Here is a 16,268-nt window from a genome sequence, read left to right on the forward strand (position 1 = left end):
TAATGTAACTAAACATCAGTATATTGGGATGCCTAAATATAAAGAATAGAGAAAGAATAATGGGTAAGATAAATAAAATGTAGAGAAAAGTAACATAACCATTTAAAGAATATAGAAATAAACAACATCCCCCCCCCAATACGTACCCTCATGGTATACACGAGAATCTGGATGGAGATACAGAATACAAAATAAAAGATAAGGACAGTAGAGAGTGATGCAATGCTAAAAAAAGAAGAAAACAAATTGTTTAAGAATAAAGACATGAAACCCCCCTGGGTGTTGAAACAGTAACGGATTGCGATGTACTCATATTGGTGACAAATGCTTGACGTTTACATGTGGACAGTTCTCCTCTGCACATATGTAGAAAAGGAACTAAACGGAATAAAATGAATTAAATTTTAATACAACCAAATGTAGCTGCATTCGCTCCTTTCCATTTACTTCTTTAGAATGATTTGTAAACAACAGATGATTAAGTAATACAAGAAAAAAAAAACCAATTGGATGATGCTGAGGAATTAGGATTAAGGTGGTACCGAACACTTTCACTAAAATCAATGTGGTTCGTTTAATTTGGATAAAATTTTGACAAAGTATTTAATTTGAACCTTTAACAGAAATATAAAAATTTCAAAAAATTTGAACCAACCGTTTTGTCAGAAAAATTAACAAATTAACTGGTTATTATATATAGCAGTTTGACAAACACCAATTTTGATCTTCGAGAAGCTTATTATTCCCTTTACAACACAACGTAATTAAAACGTATCACTGACTTTACAGAGTTATCTCCCTGTAGTGTTGGGTACCACCTAAACGTCCAGTGACAAATGTCATGTGCATATGAAAACGACAACACGTTATATATGTACCCTGTGTTGTATTAGAAAGACACGTTCAATCGGTTTTGAGAACATGCTACTTTGAGCAGACACAAAAATTAAGGCTGATTAAAATCGTTAATAATAAATTCATGCATATTCCAGCGACCAACCCAGATCACGCTATATTGAAGTGACACACTCTTGAGTAAAATGCAAAGAAAGTCAAAATAAAAATGCTTTTACTGGAAGAATAGTGTTGCATCGTATTATTATTTTTTGTCGAGCCTTCGACTTTAGTCGAAAAAGCGAGACTAAGCGATCCTACATTCCGTCGTCGTCGGTGTCGTCGTCGTCGGCGGCGTCCACAAATATTCACTCTGTAGTTAAAGTTTTTGAAATTTTAATAACTTTCTTGAACTATACTGGATTTCTAACAACCTTGGACAGAAGCCTGTTTATGATCATATTAAGATAGTATCCAGAAGTAAATTTTGTAAAAATAAAATGCCATTTTTTCCGTATTTTACTTATAAATCATGGACTTAGTTTGTTCTGCGGGGAAACATTACATTCACTCTGTGGTTAAAGTTTTAAAAGTTTTAATAACTTTCTTAAACTATCCTTAGTTTGTACCAAACATGGACAGAAGTTTGTTTATGATCATAAGATAGTATCGAGAAGTAAATTTTGTAATTAAGTAAATTCATTTTTTTCCGTATTTTACTTTTGAATGGACTTAGTTTTTCTGCGGGGAAACATTACATTCACTCTGTGGTTAAAGTTTTTAAAAATTTAATAACTTTCTTAAACTATCCTGGGTTTGTACCAAACTTGGACAGAAGCTTATTTATGATCATAAGATAGTATCCAGAAGTAAATATTGTAAAAAGATAACTCCATTTATTCTGTATTTTACTTTTAAATGGACTTAGATTTTCTTCCAGTTTACATTACATACAGTCTGCAGTTAAAGTTTTCAAAACATTTATTAGATTCATTCACTATCCTAAATTTTTACTAAACTTGGACAGAAGCTTCTTACAATCATTAGATAGTATCAAGAGGAATAATTTTATTGATTTTTTTCTTCATTTTTGTTGAGCCTGCGATTTACAACAAAAGTAGGCGAGACACTGGGTTCCGCGGAACCCTTACAATATTTTTTTTTTTACTCAAGAACATCTCATTTTTAACATTTTCAATGGGAAAATATAAAGGTAGCACAACTATTTTCGTGGCTAAATAACTCTTAACTGACACAATTTCAATTGTCCAACCCATTAACAGACTTTATTCACATAATTTTCACTAAAACGTGGTATTACTCACGTTATATTACAATTATGAAATATTTACTAATGTCAATTTATATTTAAGAACCAAAGTAGTATTTTGTGTCTTTTAAATGATATCTAAAATTGTTTGTTTCGCCTTTTATTAAAAAATTGCTATGCGTGTAATCATAAATACTACATACTTGCGCGACGCCTTTTACTTTTACTGAAAACTGCGCAGACTATGAAATGTTTTTAAAGGTGGAAAATGTTCTTTGATAGATATCATTTTGTCAGACACTTTTCTTTTTTTGATTTAATTCTTATAATATGCCAAAAATCTGTATATTTGATCGAGTTTAACATTAAATTGTGCGTTTTACTCTTAACAGACGTATAGCCAACCCGATTAACAGACCCACTGCCGATATAGCCGCATACTCAATATAGATTAACCGACCAGTCTCTCGGTTAGCCGAGTGTCGGCCGTGGAATTGTAGTAAATATACGGAAGATATAGTAACATAAAATGTTTTACCTAACAATTAACATAACGATATTGTTGTACCGGTACGCGTTTTTGTTTAAATTCTTAGTGTTTGATTTATTTCCGTGTGTTTGGCACTTTCATTAGAGGCACCAAATAAACCAAAATAAAACTACAACCAAATAACACAATTTACGGTATATGACAATGATAAAAAATATCGTTAATTAAAAATAAAAACAACTAAAGGCATGACCGGAACTGATTATAAAATTTTAATGCATTTTATGATTCAGAAAATAATAGACTTTGCTTGATTTTGAGGTTCCTATTTTTTCGTGCCAACATAATAATGTTTGAAATGTTTCCCTATTTTTATTTTTGTAGTGAGTGATATTGACCGGACAATAGAGATCATCTGCAAAACCAGGGTTTAAGCTAGGATTTTGAGGGCTTTAGTCACTTTTGCGCGCTATTAAAATCAACCTTATTTGTAAAAGCAATGGACCAATGATTATATTACTAGTTTAAACAGTTTGCAGCAAAACAATAGGTGATTAAAACTGTGTAAATGAGTGGCCCATATCAAATTAAACTCAGATTTTTGTTTATTTAATTTTTTACTTAAAGAAAGGGAATCTCAAATTCCACGTCAGTTTTTAATTTTCTGAGGCATAAAAAGCATTTAAATTTTATTTACAACGTCCCTATCATGCCTTAAAACTTGATTCGAGTAAATGTTGTGGTATATACGTGGTCATATTTTTCAATTTCTTTAGATTAATCTTGCACACAAGACTTATCTCATTCATCGTTGACTCCTTGTACCCTTTACTTCTGAATGCCGGTAATTGCAGTTTCCGAATGTTCTATGTCAGTATACTCATGTTTAGCTTCAGTGGATTTCATTACCAGTGCTTGATATGGATGGAGATACTCTAAAGACCTTAGATTCTCATCAGAGGTAGTTAAACTATATTTCATTGAATCATAGTAATGAACATCTACTTCCGTTGTTATGATTGGTTGATACAGATTCAGGTAGCCATCGTTGCCATCATCTTTGACTGTGGTACTGTTGTCTTCATCTTCGATAGAATCAAAATTCTTTTCTTCATTTGTAGAAAATTGTATATCGCATAACAAACTGTCACCAATGTCTTCATAATCATTTTCATCAGTGTTCTTTTGATCTTTTGTCCATCGCACAAGATGCTTTTCCAGACGACTGTCCTGGTCGCCATCTTTTGATTTTGTATTGTCTAATATGCTGGCTTTTTTCTTGTCTTTTTGTAACAGATGTATGTTATCAAAATAAAAACAAAAATTGCAAGAAGACCGGAACTTCCTACATAAATAAATCTTTCTTTTTTTCTGAAATCCTAAAAAAAACATTTAGACAAATGTATATGAATTTAATTAAAAATAACAAATACATTATCTCGTATAAAAAGTTATTTGAATTGAAAGAAAATAGAAAATTAAGATATAATAAAAGCCACCATTGACGATGATCTTGACATCAACATGCCGATGTCAGATTGGGAAATAAAATTGAGAATGGAAATGGGGAACGTGTCAAAGAGACAACAACCCGACCATAGAACAGACAACAGCAGAAGGTCACCAACAGGTCTCCAATGCAACGAGAAATTCCCGCACCCGGAGGCGTCCTTCAGATGGCCCCTAAACAAATATATGTACTAGTTCAGGGATAAAGTTTGTTTGTAAAACAAAATGACGAATTATTAAAGAATAATTTATAATGTTCCTGCTGTCAAGACCATTATTTAAATTAAAACATTTTTTCAAAAAGAAATTTGATATTCTTTCATACTACCGGGTGCAAAAAGTAAAGTATCAAAAATATTAAACTCCAAGAAAAACAAACTAACCTGTATCTGAATTTGTCTCTTCCCTATCTTGAGTTATCACTGCAAAAAAAATGTAAAAATTTCTTAAAATGATGACAAAAAGAAAAATCTAAGTTTTACTTTCACGGCAGGGACCTTATAATTTTGTGCAGCTTTATTTATATTTATTTTCATAATGTCCGCTTTAACCTTTATAAGTCTCTAGAAAATTGGCAATCCGTTTTTTGTCATACAACCTACGAATTTCTCGGAGAGCTGTTGCAGGGGTTCATTATGTGAAGAGAAGGTGACACTATCCCTGAATGACGAATAGATTTCACGTCTTCATTCTGGAGACTGGATTGCCTACTTCAGCAAAATTGTAATGCCAAAAGTTTAAAAACTTAACAGATGTCCATACCCCAGTTCTATGGTTGATTATGGGAAAAGTTTTATGGCGTTTCACAAAAACAACCTCGTCATGCTCTGGATTTTCTACTGCATTTACATTATTGCTATCAATCAATTAAGTGTTCTTCAGTTAGTGAAAAAATCAGTAAACACAAAGTATGTATATAATATGGAGAAAGAAACCATCTTTTCAAATGACTATTATGATTACGAAAACATTTAATTTATCTCCCTTTACACAGTTATTTATGTTAACCATGCCATATGCTGAATATTATTCTTTGTCCCAGATGCACTAAGCTAGGCCAATAAAATATACATGTACAATAGTAAATAGATAAATAACATCAATTTGGAAAAGAGCACACATTCAGTATGTGGCTTCTTCGCTACCAACAAATTACATGTTAATCATCGGCTAGCGAAAATGAGCTTGGGTAGAAAATAAATTCTGAATTTTGAATACCAAATTGCTTTTTATTCTTTAATATGTGCATAGTATTGTTTTTCAACACTTCCAAAATTTAATTAGCAATGAAACAATCAACTTACTAGCATTTATTTTAATATCGAATCGAATCAGTATAGAGAGGTTTACACGCCGCAAACACTTGGAAATTACTTGTATAGTTTTTACATGTTTTATTTAAATTACTATGAATGTTCGATAAGTACAGAGAACGGCATATATCCGAAAACATTCATATATCACTTATAACACTCAAATAACTCAAACGATTTTTGATTTTTCACGGATATAGTGTTTTTAATGTCATTTCATTTACTTCCGGGGAACTATACCATAACATCAATAAAACAATTTAGGATTTAGTTTTCCCAATTGGCCTTGTTTTGAATTCCAACCGGTGAATATTTGTACCCTATGGTGCAGTTATGTAATATGTGATACTTCAGATTTTGAACCAATTGGTTGAACCTTGAGAACTAGTAAAAGTGCATTTGAATAAAGCTATAATGTTCTGTAGCATTCAAACTTCCAGAGGTAGAAATTATGGAAGAAAATTATAATATTATAGATTGCAAAAATATTTCACTTAAACCTTGATTTCTCTAAATTCCATCTTTATACATTGAAAAGAATGACATCACCGTCTTGAAATATTATATCATTCAAAAAGTAAAATCTCAATAATACCGAACTCTGAGGAACATTTAAAGTTTAGTTGTAACCAGCTTTCTTTTTTCTGCTTAGAATGATCTATATTGGCTTGCTGCCGTCATGTGGTATATTGCTTTGTCATTTTTGGGTTCTTTCCATTCTTCACTTTTATGTTGAATGTTTTCTTTTTATATTTTTGTAATTTGTTTCACACACAAGCCTTTGAAGAAAAAAGGGAAACTGTTAATGAAATTCTTTCGTGATAAAGTATGTGTATTTCAAAAAATAAAAATAAAATAAATACTCAATAGTATATTTTCTGTTAGAACACAAAATATTCGTTTTTACCTGAAATTGTGCTATGATAACTAGACAGAGACACAGCCTTGCACAGGTATAATGTCAAATTGACATCTTTCACCATTATTTTTTAAGAAAAGCCACATAATGTCATTTGTGGTTAAAGAAACTAGAACACTTTAGAGATTACCAAAATTTCAAAATGATGAAACAAAAAAGTCATGATTTATGTCGTTCGTAAAATAACTTAATGGCTTGGTTTTTAGACTGATGGTAAAACTCTATTTGCTTATAGTCATAGTTTAATGCATAACGAAACATGTATTGCCAACTAGTTTATAACTACATCCTGATGGTTCTTAATATATTTTTGAAATACGCTTTTCTGAAACTGCTTATAAAGTCTGTACATGATATTCGATAGATTAAGACCTGTAGCTGTTTAAATATTTGCGCTTGAAATCTGGTAGATATTTTCCTTTTAATTGTCAGTCTTTTGACATTTTATTATTTCTATAGACGTACAATGTACACACATACTGCATAGTTCGACGGGCATACATACATAGTTTATTGCTAATTACTAAGAGATAGATGATGGCCAACCCATTTCTATTAAATGTACCTTTCATTTTCTTTACAGTCACATTTTTTAATGCATCTGTGTCCAAAAAAGTTCTCTGGACATTTTTTACATTCTTCTCCATTAAAAGTAAAACCTATTGGACACTCTAAAATATAAAAGGTAATCTTGTAAATCGGTCAAAACTGTCACACAACAGCGATCAAGAATGACAAATAAACATCGAAAAACCAATCGTTGCTACCGGAATTTTCACATGTACCTTTTCTGATATATAGTCCTAACTGTCTGAAATTTTCAAAGCCATTGCCCCAGTAGAAATCCAAATATATTCGCTATGATCGCTGTTGTGTGACAGTTTTGACCGTTTTACTCGGAGCTCCACCATTCTAAGGAAAACGTATGGCTGCATATATCTTTCTTATTATTTTATTGGTTCATATTTACATAAAGAATGTTTTAGCTACCAAAACTTGATACAGAAGCGTTATATAGTAACATAGAGCCAATAAATGAAATGAAATTGCGCCACATTAACCTGTAAATATTGTGTACCTATATCATAAACTGTACATGTTTTACCTATATCATACTTGTACTATAATTAACCTTTCCACTTAAGATTTATAACACTCATCAAATTTTAGTAAACTCACCAAAAAAAATAATTGTTTAGTAATAGAATATTTTTTCACGAGTCAATATGTCAAGATGTACAGTTAAGTCGTGTTGTGCTAGTATATTCACAGATGAATCGTGTACAATTATTTTGAATGTTGTCTGTTGTCGTCAAAATCAGAAGCGTGTTACAAGAAAATGTTTCCCTTACTTGGTGAAAGTTGCAAGAAGATTAATCTGACCTCGAATAATACCACCATTCATCTAGATTTTGAAGATAAAATGCACAAAACAGTAAGAGACCTCTTTCCAGACGTCGTTTTTAAGTCATGTTGATTTCATCTTTCTCATGAAAAGTATCAACAACTAATGAGTGGATAAGTAAGCAGAAGGGAATATGTGTCAATTTTCAGCTACAAATACCAGCTTTTAATTCAATGATGAACAGAGACATTTTTATGTTTTTTTTTAAATTATATGTGTACGAGTGAAAGTTTTAATTCAGCATATGTTTTGTTATTAAAATGACTTTAACCCGCCAGTCGGTAAACTGCCGGTCCCAAGCCCGTATAAAGGAGGCGGGAAGTCAATCATTAAGTTGTTAAATATAAATAAAAATAAATAAAATTGGCGAAATTAGATGATTATTTTATTGGCGCAAATGATACCTATAGTTTTGAAAATAAGGTGGCGCAATTAAGTTGTCGCGCAAATGAGTTACTTTTTGGCGCAAAAAGATATCGCCCACATTTACGAAGGGTGTAGGTTTGTTACTCGTTAATAGAGTAAATACAGGGGAAATTAAAATGCTTGCTTGTGAATGACTGAGAGCTCAAACCTTCACATTTTCCATTCTTAAGGAAGAAGGTCGAGCAACAATAATACTGTGTCCGTATGATGCTCGGTCCCTTCCTACAAGTAACATAAAAGAGTATATAATGCATATTGCTCATTTATAAAAGTAATTTACAATTTTTTTAGTTTAATATAGTTGTTATTAAAATATAAAAAGGAAACTAGACTCCAGTCTAACGCGACTGCTGTACGAAAGTTTGAATTCACTGGTCGGTTTAGATATCATTATATTGATTGTTTGGTCTATTTTCACGGCCGACACTCGGCTAACCGAGAGATTGGTCGGTTAATCTATATTGAGTATGCGGCTATATCGGCGGTTGGTCTGTTAATCGGGTTGGCTAAAGTCTGTTAATCAGGTGTTATCGAGAAAATCATTGAAAACTCAGCATGTTTCATTGTATAACCTTTTAAATATATGTTTATCATAAAAAATATTTATGTCTAACAAAAATATTCAATGTACTGAATCCAGTGGTGTAATTATTATTTTTCTAGCTTCTATGTACGACCTATAAAATGAAAAGGCAAGTTACTCATCAATAAATTTATACACATTTTACACACACAAAATGTACACAAAATGACACCTGTGTTGAATTTACTTGCATGCAATATTTTGAACATCGAAAAAAGACAGGCATTATGTGTGTTAACCAAATTGATATCATTGTGTGAAAAATCTACACGAAAATCCGTATTTTGGTGACATAAATCAATCTTTTTTTTAAACCTGGTCTGTTAATGGGTCGGATGTATAAAACCCGGTCTGTTAATTGGTCTGTTAAGAGTTATGAATGACAATAAAAGTATAATTTTATTACTATATAGTGTGTTAATTTGGTAGGCTCAAGACGAGCGGCTAAAATATACGGAAACAACACTTGAGCAATGGAACATAAAATATATACGGAAACAAAACATGAGCAATGGAATATAAAATATACGGAAACAAAACATGAGCAATGGAATATAAAATATACGGAAACAAAACACATGAACAATTAACAATTTAGGCAATGAATATTGAAAATTGATAAAAGTGGTTTCAAAAAGTGTTAAATTAGAGTAAAATTAATTTTATCCGAGAATGATCGCATATATTGTGTGGATTCTGTTTTATTGTCATGAATGACACCAATTTGTCATCTACATTGGTGACCAGTATATAAATCAGAGATTAACGTCGTAATGTAACTAAACATCAGTAAGTAAAATATATTGGGATGCCTAAATATATAGAATAGAGAAAGAATAATTAATGAGTAAGATAAATAAAATGTATAGAAAAGTAACATAACAATTTAAAGAATACAGAAATAATCAACACCCCAATCCGGACCCTCATGGTATACACGAGAATCTGGATGGAGATACAGAATATAAATAAAAGATAAGGACAGTAGAGAGTGATGCATTGCTAAAAAAGAGAGAAAAAAAAACAATAATTGTTTAAGAATAAAGACATAAAACCACCCTGGGTGTTGAAACAGTAACGGATTGCGATGTACTCATATTGGTAACAAATGCTTGAAGTTTACATGTGGACAACTGCAGTTCTCCACTGCACATATGTTGAAAAGGAACTAAACGGAATAACATGAATATAAACCTAATACAACCAAATGTAGCTGCATTCGCTCCTTTCCATTTACTTCTTTAGAATGATTTATAAACAACAGATGATTAAGTAATAGAAGAAAAGAACCAATTGGATGATACTGACGAATTTGGGTTAAACGTCCAGTGACAAATATCATGTGCATATGAGAACGACAACACGTTATAAGTACCCTGTGTTGTATTTGAAAGACACGTTCAGTCGGATTTGAGAACATGCTACTTTTTGCAGACACAAAAATTAAGGCTGATTGAAATCGTTAATAATGAATTCATGCATATTCCAGCGGCCAACCCAGATCACGCTATATTGAAGTGACACACTCTTCAATAAAATGCAAAGAAAGTCAAAACAAAAAATGCGTTTACTGGAAGGATAGTGCTGCACCGTGTTATCATTTTTTTTTACTCAAGAATCTCTCATTCTTAACTTTTTCAATGAGAAAATATAAAGGTAGCAAAACTATTTTCGTGGCTAAATAACTCTTAACTGACACAATTTAATTGTCCAACCCATTAACAGACTTTATAAACCATAATTTTCACTAAAACGTGGTATTACTCACGTTATATTACAATTATGAAATATTTACTAATGTCAATTTATATGCAAGAACCAAAGTAGTAGTTTGTGTCTTTTAAATGATATCTAAAATTGTTTGTTTCGCCTTTTATCAAAAAAATTGCTATGCGTGTAGTCATAAATACTACATACTTGCGCGACGCCTTTTACTTTTACTGAAAACTGCGTAGACTATGAAATGTTTTTAAAGGTGGAAAATGTTCTATGATAGATATCATTTTGTCAGACACTTTTCTTTTTTTGATTTGATTCTTATAATATGCCAAAAATCTGTATATTTGATAGAAATTAACATTAAATTGTGCGTTTTACTCTTAACAGACGTATAGCCAACCCGATTAACAGACCAATCTCCCATATAGCCGCATACTCAATATAGATTAACCGACAATCTCTCGGTTAGCCGAGTGTCGGCCGTGATTTTGAAAAAAATCATTTGAAGTATTTAGTATTTTTGTTTTAATGGTATCAAAAATATTAACACTTTTTTCTCACAAGGCTAATGAGACATGCAATTTCTACAAACACAATGTTTTTTTCTCTCACTGTTACCGCTTCTAAAAGTGAAAATATTTTTTTAGTGAGTCCTGGATGATTCGAATTCCAACATATATTATGGAATAACTAAATGAGAGTTACGTAGTTTGATATAGTCTTAGTTATATAAATTAACGGTCTCAACCAGTGTAGCATTGAATGTTTGCCCTCCCGGAGCACTAGAGTTCATCCTTGTTTTTCTATTGTTAAGCTCGGGTTGCTAAATCTGTAGTTTTCAGCTTTGAATAAGCGATTCGGAGAAATGTTGATTGCTTTTTTTTCTATTGTATGGCTGTCATGGTTAAATCTGTGTTCAAATATTTATAGTTTTGTAATTGTCGCATTATTATCTTCTAACTTGATTTAAGTCTCAGTCATCAAAGACAAAATGTTTTTGTTGATATACTTATCTTACTCGTAAACATGTTACTAGATCTATATGAAATTGATAACTTGTTTCAACTATATCGTGCCTATTTTTAGTAATAGAGTACCGTTTTAGGCAGTTTTCCAGCTACTTGTTTATAAGGTTTAAAGTTGTTGTTTTCATGTTCACTTAATAATTCTGATGTTGAATCAAAAATAAAGTTTAATTTTGAACCCCTATTTAGATCAACTTTAAATTTTAAACCAAAATTAAAAATCTTTATACATGCTAAGATTCAGTATATAAACGAACCCCTTTAACATTTTTCTATATCAATTTTTTGACTATGTGGACCAATTTGTAACCGGTTCTAAAATCGAAAATCTAAATACACGGTTAGCATTTCAAAGTACCCCAAGAATTAATATTTTTTTAAATCAATCAAAGTTTAAGTTTAAACCCTTTGGGCCTAAACGTAGACCAATTTCAAAGAGAACCCCAAAATTTAAAGATCTAAACACATTATTAGATCCGGCATATCAGAGAACACTAAATGTTCAATATTTGATTCGTATATGATTTGCTTCTTTCGCTTTGAGAACAAACCCATGCTCTAATTCTAATAAAATTTATTTGCACATGCGTATATTGACTTCTTCAGAATAATAAATTTTATCAAATCATCATGCACATAATATATTTCCTTAACTTTAAAACACTTTCAAACTCTTAAATGGTGCACATGATGTTACTAATTCATTTATTATGACTGTAATGTGTTGCATTCCGAAATTGACCTACTTGACCTAGATACGACAACCGTTCATGCTGGCCGTTCAAACTCCTCCCTCTGGAAAATCACAGTGCCATCCGTTTGCTTCTTTACAAACCAAAAAGGGAGGTTCATGGAAGAGCTTACACAAACGCTTTAACACTTGTACTTATTGGACATAGAAATTACCTTAACTATCGATCGGGCAAAAATAATCACGAATATAATGCCTACCCATGTTAAAACTACAATAAAATATAGCATTCATCTATTATTTCTTAATTAAATCAAACGAAGATTAATTTGGAGCCCTTGGATCATTTCAAATGGGCGACCTACAGTTGCGCGGAGAATTGGTATTACGTTTGCGTGAATTTACATGTACCTGTAGTTTACCGGAGTTTTTCTTTTACCTGTAATTTGTTTTTCAAATATTGTTTTGAACATAAATTATAAATTGCCGATCATACCACATCTAAGTTCATATATTGATAAACAAACATAAGACAAGTTTTTATTTGTTTATATAAACTGAACACTACATTTATGCAAAAAGAATAGTTTTGAATGAAACACAGCGACTATCAAGGACAAGATAGCATTGAAAGGAAATTTCACCAGTTTAAGATTTCAGAAATTGTTGAACTGTAAACAGAATTTTCGGCCTTTGTCTTAGTAGTCGGCAAATTTGTATTCATTTACAGAAGCATTTGTCGTTATATCGTTTGCAAAACTGTTCAGTTTATTTTAACAATATTAAGTTTTTTTGTTTTTTTTTAAATATGGATTTATTTTTTATATGTTTTTGTATAAAACTGCGTAAATGTAATAACTTTTCAACAGCTAAATTGCGCACAAACGTAATGCGTTTTGACGCGCAAACATGGATTATTTTCGCGCAAATGTAGGACCAATTCCTGCAAACGTAGCGCGCCGATTCAAATACGGACTCAAAACCTTGAATTGAAAAACACGGTTAGATGTCTAGCTTCACACTAGTTCAGGTACAGCATATGAAAGAACAACATTAGTCAAAGACTTAGCTCTTCATCTTTTATATAAGCTTTGGATTTCAAATATTTTGGCCACGAGTATCACTGAAGAGACATGTATTGTCGAAATGCGCATCTGGTGCAAGAAAATTGGTACCGTTAATTGTATTAGAATTGCACCCCATTGGAATTACTCAAGAAATAAGTAATAATACAAAAAAGAATTACAAAAGTAAACTGTCTGTTGTCCCTTCTCCTAAACTGTAGGGGTTATTATCAACCCCAACATTCCAATTATGGAATAACAGTTTGTGACACAGTTAAATAGAAGCTAAAGACTTATACTCAAGTTAAAGTCCAGAAACTATAAAATTCTAGTTTATCTGGCCCGTTTTTTGGCCCCCAATTTCTAACCAGATCGGGCAATGGCCCCCAAAATCAATTCTAACCTTTGTTTTGAGTTTTGAAACCCTAAGGTAAAAATTTATAGGGATCGATATTCTTATACACATGTTTATTGTCCTGCAACAACAACAAAAAAACTGGTTTTTGGTCCCCTTTTGGTCCCTGTTTTACTTATCAGTTATGACAATCACCCCACCCCCCAAATTAACCCCAACCCTCCTATTTAGGTAAGAAACCTTGTGCTAAAATTTCATGGAACTCCATAGACATATACTTAAGTTATTGTCTGCAAACCAGTAAAGAATAAACAGCTGCGCCATGAGCGCATGATACGCCCTTCATCTTGTGTGAGAAGTTTTATGCAATAATCATAAATTGTTTCTGAGATACGGCGCGACATGTGAAAAAAACCTTTTTTTTTACAAAAAACTCAATAACTCTAAAATAAAATTTTGAATCAGCACCAAAAAATATACATCTTTAGATTAGTATAATTAAGAAGTGTGTAACGTTTTAAGCAATAGTCATTAATGGTTTTTAAGATAAGATGCAACATGTGAAAACCCCCCTCTTTTTTTACAAAAAACTCAATAACTGCAAAATAATAATTTTGAATCATCACCAAAAAGTATACAGATCTTCATATTAATATAAAAGAAGTGTGTAAAGTTTAAAGCAAGGATCATAAATCGTTTATGAGATATAGCGCGACATGTGAAAACCCATCCCCCTTTTTTACAAAAAACTCAATTACTCTAAAATCAAATTTTGAATCATCACCAAAAAGTATACAGATCTTTGGATTTATATAATCAAGAAGTGTGTGAAGTTTAACGCAATAATCAAAAATTGTTTTTGAGATACAGCGGGACATGTGAAAAATACATACCCCTGTTTTAGTTATAAAGTCCTGTAACTCAAAAAGTTTAAATCCTATTATCACCAAAAAGTATACAGATCGTTTGACCATCATAAGAAACAACTATTATGTTAAGTTTCATAACATGTGGACGCCAGACAGATGGACAGACGGACCTACGGACAGACGGACGCCGGACATTTGTATACCATAATACGCCCCGTCAAAATTTTGACGGCGTATAAAAATGCTTGTTTTTGGCGACTGATTACAAAACAGCTACGACAATAACCCTCAATATCAATCCTAAAATTGAGAATGGAAATGGGGAATGTGTCAAAGAGACAACAACCCGACCAAATAAAAAACAACAGCAGAAGGTCACCAACAGGTCTTCAATGTAGCGAGAAATTCCCGCACCCGGAGGCGTCCTTCAGCTGGCCCCTAAACAAATATATACTAGTTCAGTGATAATGAACGCCATACTAATTTCCAAATTGTACACAAGAAACTAAAATTAAAATAATACAAGACTAACAAAGGCCAGAGGCTCCTGACTTGGGACAGGCGCAAAAATGCGGCGGGGTTAAACATGTTTGTGAGATCTCAACCCTCCCCCTATACCTCTAACCAATGTAGAAAAGTAAACGCATAACAATACGTACATTAAAATTCAGTTCAAGAGAAGTCCAAGTCTGATGTCAGAAGATGTAACCAAAGAAAATAAACAAAATGACAATAATACATAAATAACAACAGACTACTAGCAGTTAACTGACATGCCAGCTCCAGACTTCAATTAAACTGACTGAAAGATTATGATTTCATCATATGTACATCAGGCACAATCCTTCCCGTTAGGGGTTTAGTATCATACCATCATAACATATATGAGAAGAACATAACCCGTGTCATGCCAACAACTGTTTTTAGAATAAATGTGTTTAGTTCCGACGCAAAGACCTTATCAGTGACTCAATATTAACGCCAAAATATGCAATCTTTAATGACTTGACAACAGTATCGTAATTATATCCCTTCTTAATAAGTCTATTCAAAGGTTTTTTAAGTTTCTGAGGTGAATACTGACACCTTTGTGCTTTATAAAGAATATTTCCTAACCTTCCTATTGTGGTATGGAAATTGTAGCAATTCGGGCCTGAGTCAGAATAATGGGATAGGGTTGGTCGACATGTTAATTGCGGACAATTCGACTATTAAAACGACACAACAGTGCAGGGAAACATTGCTATAGCATAAAAATATAGCAGTAGCTAAAAAGTGTTTGTCTATTATTTTTCTAATGACTTTAACGGGTTGTTTAAGCGTTGACCGCTTGTATACATTTTTAATTTTAACCGCTTGTGCATTTCGCACAATGATTAGCTGCGATCAACTCTTTGTACATAACACTCGATTAAGTCTTAGTGACTGTTAAATTCATTATTTTATTTCAGTTTTTTGCGGAACTCGTTCATGATTTTTTAGAATCGATATGTTATAATGTAAATTACTGAGAATAAATACCATACTGGTCTGCTACAAACACTAGCTTTAGCATTGCTCTTTATAAATGCGAGTGGCAAGTAGAACGACAGAACACGTCGCCAATCCATCCTGCATGAATGGGGAAACAAAATTAACGGAAATAATGTGTGAGGAAATAATTATAGACTGGAGTGCTCCAAAATGAAATTATAATATTATATTTGTGTTAAATCGTATCACGGATTTAAAACAAGTCTATTGGTTAATACGATCTTGAAATTCTGTAAATGAAGACTGGATGGCTGAGGATGTAG

The sequence above is a fragment of the Mytilus edulis genome, chromosome 8 (genome assembly GCF_963676685.1).
Source record: "Mytilus edulis chromosome 8, xbMytEdul2.2, whole genome shotgun sequence".
Classification (NCBI taxonomy): Eukaryota; Metazoa; Mollusca; class Bivalvia; order Mytilida; family Mytilidae; genus Mytilus; species Mytilus edulis.